We start from the raw sequence: 6,000 nt of genomic DNA, 5'->3' as shown, positions 1-6,000 counted from the left end.
ATCATAGATGTAACTGGACTGGGTGAGGAAAACAAAAAATGAGTTAAAACTGTTTCCTTGCCTCCACAGAGCAGAGTTGCAAAATATCAGCATGAACAGAAGACAATGTTTAAAAGGCCTTTGGCTTTATTAAACCACGTGAGTTGTGTCTAAAACAAAGGCAGCTTTATCGTACTACAATTTTAACACTGCCAGGTTTGCTAGATAAGTGCCACCAAGATAAGGCTATGGCAGAAGCATACTGTTGGTTGCAACCCCTGAAAACGCTTTAACTTTTGCACCTCGATAAATTGCAGGCCAAGGGGACATGAATAAACATAGGCAAAATTAGATGAATTATCACTATGCCCTTAAGATTACCATGCTACCATTCAACTATGAGAGCTGCCTTGTTCTCACACCTGCTATCTTGGCAGTAATATTTTATTCTCTGTGCTGGCAGTGAGGGTGAGGGAACAGACTTTTAAAATGAGCCCCCCACCCCAGGCAAAGAATATTCCTGAAATGCATAAAACACCTTGTTTGATATTTTAAATTTGGTAGGATTTTTATTCCTTAAGGATCTTTATTTCTGCTTATGGTATTGATGGCACTTAATACACACAAGGGTGGTGGGGGGGGAGAGATATAAAATGCCAAATTCTCAGTTCAGATAATTTTCTCCCCCCAATGTGATAGGTTTTGGCAGGCCAAACAATCAAAGGTCTTGTGATACCTAATGTAGCCTAATGTTGCCCCTTGTGAATAAAGTGGGCTGTGGGTTATGGGAGGAAAAATCCACAATAAATTGGCTAGCCTCTAAGGCACCATGAGCCATTTTTAAATGGGATTTTTTTTAAAAAGTTCATATTAAAATTGTGCTTAATTCAGCTTGTATTCTTATGGCTTTATAAAGCAGGGGTGGGTGGGTGGGAATGATTAACAGAGACTCTTTCCGATTCATTCAAATCCAATACCTCTCTGGCCTGTTCAGTCTGTTTTCATGAAGGGGATTTCTAAACACCATCCATCGCCACCCCACCCCTCACTGCAGAGGTACTACTGCAGGTCCCATTAGTGCTTTTCTCTTTTCTTCCTTGCCTGTAATTAAAATGGGCAAAGGAAGGGGGGTTGGCTTTTAACTCCCTCCCTCTCCTGTTTTTCTCCACAAGACAGGGATTCCTTGGTTTGTAGAGAAAATGCCTCAGAAGAACCACTAATAAAAAAATTTGTGTAAAAAAAAAAAACCAAACCCAACACCCACCTCTCTCCTCGCGTTCCCCCCTTCACACTCCAGTGACAAGTTTTAAATTGAATCCACAGGGGAGATCTCTTCCACACACCCCCATCCATCCCTTTTCCCCCCCTTCCCAAGCCAGAGGCATCCCCCCCACCCCCACCTTTTCCTTAGTCCCAGCAAGAGCCTCTCCCTCTGTCTGCCTGCCATTATGTGCAACCATCTTTTTAAAGCCAGGCCTCTCTCTCTCTCTCTCTCTCTGCAGGCTGCTGTGGCAGTGTGAGAGGGAGCCTTTAAACATGTCTGCCTGAAAGCACCCTTGGCAGGATCAGCCCCTCCCCGGCTTGCAGCACACACTGGCCTCTTGCTCAAGGCTACCAGCAGCAGCAGGTCTGTTTGCATGGGGGGTGAGAGGCGTTTGCATGCCATGTTGGGGACGGGGTGGGGGGGATCTTTTTTTCTCTCTTTCTCTCCTTTTGTTTCCTGGTGGGGCCTGGCTGCTGCAGCTCCGAGAGACTATTCTCTCCCCCCCCCCTTCCTGCAAGCATACACACAAGGGGGGGGGGATGCATATTTGCAGGCCCCGCATGACAGATCTCGCTTGCTCCATGCAGCCGCCGCCGCCGCGTTACTTTGGCCCTGCAGTGCCTACGCGGCATAAAAGAAAGCGGGCGGGGAAGGCTGGCAAGCCGCGGCCTCCGCCCAAAGGGACCGGGGGAATAGCCAAAGCGAGGGCCCCGGGTGTGCCAGGCGAAGCAGGCCGCTGGAGCTTTTTCTTTCCAGCCGGGGGAATAGGCAGGCGTTGCTGCCGGAGAGGCTAGGCCAGCGGGGCTGGAAGGACGCTTGCAGAGCCGGGGTGGGCTGTGGGAAATGCTGAGGCTTCGTCTGCCTCGTCTCTTCTCAGCTGGGGCAGGCTTTTGCTTGCTGAATTTCCAAGGCTTTTCTGTTTGGGGTGTGTGTGTGTGCAAAATTCTCTGGCCCGGGAGCCTCCCCCCCCTCCATGCAGGGTGGGGTTATTTGTACCTGACTCTTGAGAAGGATTTGTGTCCTCCTAGGCTTCTCACGTTGGGCGCCTCTTTAAAGTCTTCCAAGCCCTGCGTCACCTCCATCACAGTCCCAGGCAGTGGGCATCATTCCTCGATGCAGCCCACTGCGGTTTTTCCTAAAGCCTTATAAAATGGGTAGGCTGCGAGCAATATTCCCTCTAAGGTGCGGAGACTTGTGAGCAAAAATTCTACTTTATGAGCTAGTGCCATTAAAGTGGTGAGCTGCTGCATAAATTAGTTTGCTCTGGGGCTGTTTTTCCTGAGCTAAGACACAGATGTGTGAGCCGGAGGCTAAAAAACTGAGCTAGCGCACACTAACTTAGCTTAGAGGGAACACTGGTTTCGAGACTAGCCAGCCACCGAATTGCCTGACGTATGAATATATGGAGCTGCCTTATCCTGAATCAGACCCTCAAGTCCATCAAAGTCAGTATTGGCTACTCAGACTGGCAGCGACTCTCCAGGGTCTCAAGCTGAGGGTTTTCACGCCTACTTGCCTGGACCCTTTTTAGTTGAAGATACTGGGGATTGAACCTGGGACCCTTCTGCTTACCAAGCAGATGCTCTACCACTGAGCCACCATCCCTTCTGACTTTGAGGATGGACTTGCATGGCCTCAAAAGTAGACCCGCTGAATGCCTTGGTGTTTACCCTCACGTCATTTTAAGTGGAGGATTCGAACTGGTGGTTATAATGGAGCTGCTAGGCTGGGGGGTGGGGGGAGGCCAGAGGTCAATTGTGGAATGGTGACCTTGCAGATAAGGACTTGGCTTTGAACATCTAGTAGGAAATAATAGGGGTTCTTTGCAATGAGGGGCGGTAAGGGGATGGATCTTACTGGTGCATGCGTATGGGTGGTGGATGTTCTTGTCCAGGGGGGTGCCAACCTTTTTTAGTCAGCAGGAACCCTCTCGAGTTCTGACACAGCCTGATAGGTGCAGGCACAAAATGGCCGTTGTGGGTGGCAGAGCCAGGCACAAAATAGCAGCCGCAGCTTTCTTCAGTCACGCAGTGAAGATCCTTGTGTTAAGCTGCCAAAGCAATGTTTAATAGAAATCTGTCAAGCCAAGGTCTTCAGTGGCTAATCGGAAGCCTTGCTGGGTAGAAGTCCCACCCATTTTCGAAAAACATTTACTGGGCACCAGAAAAAAATGTCAGCAGGCACCACAATGGGGGAATCTCTATTCTAATCTGTTAGCAGTTGGATTCAGATGACCGTAAACCATACAAGAGCTCAGAATTTCCCTCACGGCATCCCTAACTGGGTAGAAGCGGCTGTCTGTGGAGTTATGCATTCTGGCTTGACCCCTTCTCAGATATCTATGTGTCCATGGAGAGGTGATAATACCACAGCACCAGAGAACACAGATGACCTGGCATCTAGCCATGTGTCTTTGGGTTGTCTGAAACCATCCAATCCCTCCATATCAGAGAGACTGTTGGGTGTGGACCAGTAACACCCAAGTTCATATCCCCATTTTACCATGAAGCACACTATAGACTAAGGATGCCAGCCTCCAGGTGGGGCCTGGAGATTTCCCGGAGTTACTACTAATTACCAGACTACAAAGATCGATTCCCCTAGAGAAAATGGATGCTTTGGAAGGTGGACTCTATAGCATTGTACCCCATTGAGGTCACTACCCCCCTCCCCCCCGGCATCACCTCCAAATCTTTAAGAGTTGCCCAACGTGGAGCTGGGAACCCTACCTCCAGGGGGGACCTGGCAACCCCTACTTCAGCCATTTCCTCCCAAGGTTCTGCACTGATAAATGGGGCGGGGGGGGGGACATCCATGTTGTCCTGAGGTCTTTGGAGAAAAGAATGTTTTTAAGGTAATATTATTCTGGGGTAGATCTACCAAAGATCACTGCTATGTAGTGGGGTTCAGTGTTGCAGTCATGATGGTCAGTTGGATTTCACAGTTCCTTTCCCCATCGGTGGCTCTGATGATGTAGTCCTACTACAATGGGGATTAACCATGTCAGAACATGACTGGTACTTGTACGTCATGACCTGAAGTCCCTACCTCATAGAGGAAGTTCTTTAGTGGCTGCCTTGTTTATTTATTTTACTTGTTGAGGTATTTATACCCCACTTTTCTTGCCAGTGTGGACCCAAAGCAGTTGGCCTCATTCTCCCTCCTCTGTTTTATCCTCACAACAACAACTGTTTTGAAATGGGTTAGGCTAAGAGAAAGTGACTGACCCTAGGCCACCCAAAGAGCTTTCATAATAGACTAGGGTTTTGGCCTTGGTCTCTGAGCTCCTAGTACGGGGATCCTTAATGTGGTAGCTGTTGGCAGCACTGGCATCTTCCATGGCGTCCACCAAGTGGTTTTAGAAAGTGGACAGGACCATACGGGGCTTTTGATTGGCCACTGGAGATCTGTTTAGCTGTGCAGATTTTTAAAAACGTTTCGTTGGGTGCAGCTGACATCACAGCACAAGGTTGAAGAATTACTGTTAGAGTTATGCATAACTTTAGTATTTTGTGACTGGCTCTGTCTTCTAAGGTGTCCATTTTGTGGCTGGCTCCGCCCCCTGTGGCAGCCATTTTGTGGTTGTGCCCGTGATCCTATGTCAGAATTCCAAAGGTGCTGGCAGCTCAGAAATGTTGGGAAGCCCCTGTCCTAGTACTGTACCAAACTATGTGAGTCATGTTTCTGTTTAAAATCAGAGAGTGGTAGCCATCTTGGAGGGACCAAAGCTAGTAAGGAAAAGCAAAAGACAGTAGGAAAAACGTGTGGAAAGGAAAGAAGATAATGAGCATGACAACTGTTCTACATGTAAACTGCCACAGTGAGAAAGTTGGCATTACCTTTGTAGAATGGTTGCCACAGTGAAACAGTTGTATCTAACAGTCACAGCAAAGCTAAGGCCGGCTTCCGTTCCTCACTTATGAGACTTCCTGTCATGTTTGCAACTTAGCAGTGATATTATTGGGGATGCTAGCATGGGAAGCACCCAAAGGATCTGGCCTTCCTGTGTCTTATTGGCATGACATGGTAGTCAGCCACTGGCAACCTCTTTTCCAAAGCACCCAACAAATCAGTCCTAGACAAGGAGACATTAGAGTATGAAAATGAAACTTGGGGTGAAGGTAATATAGCATTTAGAAGATGTGCAAGTCTGCTGGATGGAGAGAATCAATATTGTTCACTGCACTGCCTTGGCACCCTAGGTGTGGATTTTGGTTTTGCTTTAGGCCTTGCCTTAGGCTGTTCACAAAATCATGCATTCTGCACCCAAAAGCTTACACTGAATGACACAGATTGACAAGGGCCAAATTTGTGCTGGAGAAATAAGGCGTTAAAGACCTCAGATCCAGGTTAAAAGGTTATCTTGATGGACTGTAAAGGCCTGAGCTGTTTTGGTGTGTCAAGTTTAAGAGGCATAGTCTTTCCATAGTATGGAGGAAGGGATTTCAGACTGTCATGGCAAAACGTTTCCTGTCTGAGGAAAAATATAGCAGCCGAAATTCTCCCTCATACACAACAATTAAAGGTAAAGGGTGGATCCAGTATCCAGGTAAGGTTCTAAAATGTTTCTGTGTTGTTGTTTAGACAATAATGTCCTTGTGCAAAGCAGAACTAGGGAGTCACTTTACGTTAGAAATGGCTTCTTTATAGGTACTCTCAGGTAAGTGAGAAGGCCTTGTTGTCAAATCTTGTAGTGAGTGCTGTGGCCGCGAGCCTCCGCATTTGACACGTATGCTCCTGATGGCTAGAAAAGACCT

The 6,000-nt window shown here is 47.7% G+C and overlaps 1 protein-coding gene across 1 annotated transcript in view; it reads left to right on the top strand.

The window, feature by feature from the left end:
* Positions 1–1,441: 1,441 nt before the first annotated feature.
* Positions 1,442–6,000, top strand: part of ZNF532 (zinc finger protein 532) — a 72,577-nt gene continuing 68,018 nt past the window's right edge. Inside the window, exon 1 of the mRNA XM_060236103.1 lies at positions 1,442–1,606. The gene's annotated coding sequence lies outside the window, so the exon portion shown is untranslated. The remainder of the gene's footprint in view (positions 1,607–6,000) is intronic.

This window comes from Heteronotia binoei, chromosome 4 (assembly GCF_032191835.1).
Source record: "Heteronotia binoei isolate CCM8104 ecotype False Entrance Well chromosome 4, APGP_CSIRO_Hbin_v1, whole genome shotgun sequence".
Classification (NCBI taxonomy): Eukaryota; Metazoa; Chordata; class Lepidosauria; order Squamata; family Gekkonidae; genus Heteronotia; species Heteronotia binoei.
Note: the sequence above shows the minus strand (reverse complement) of the source record. Positions and strands in the feature narration are given on the sequence as shown.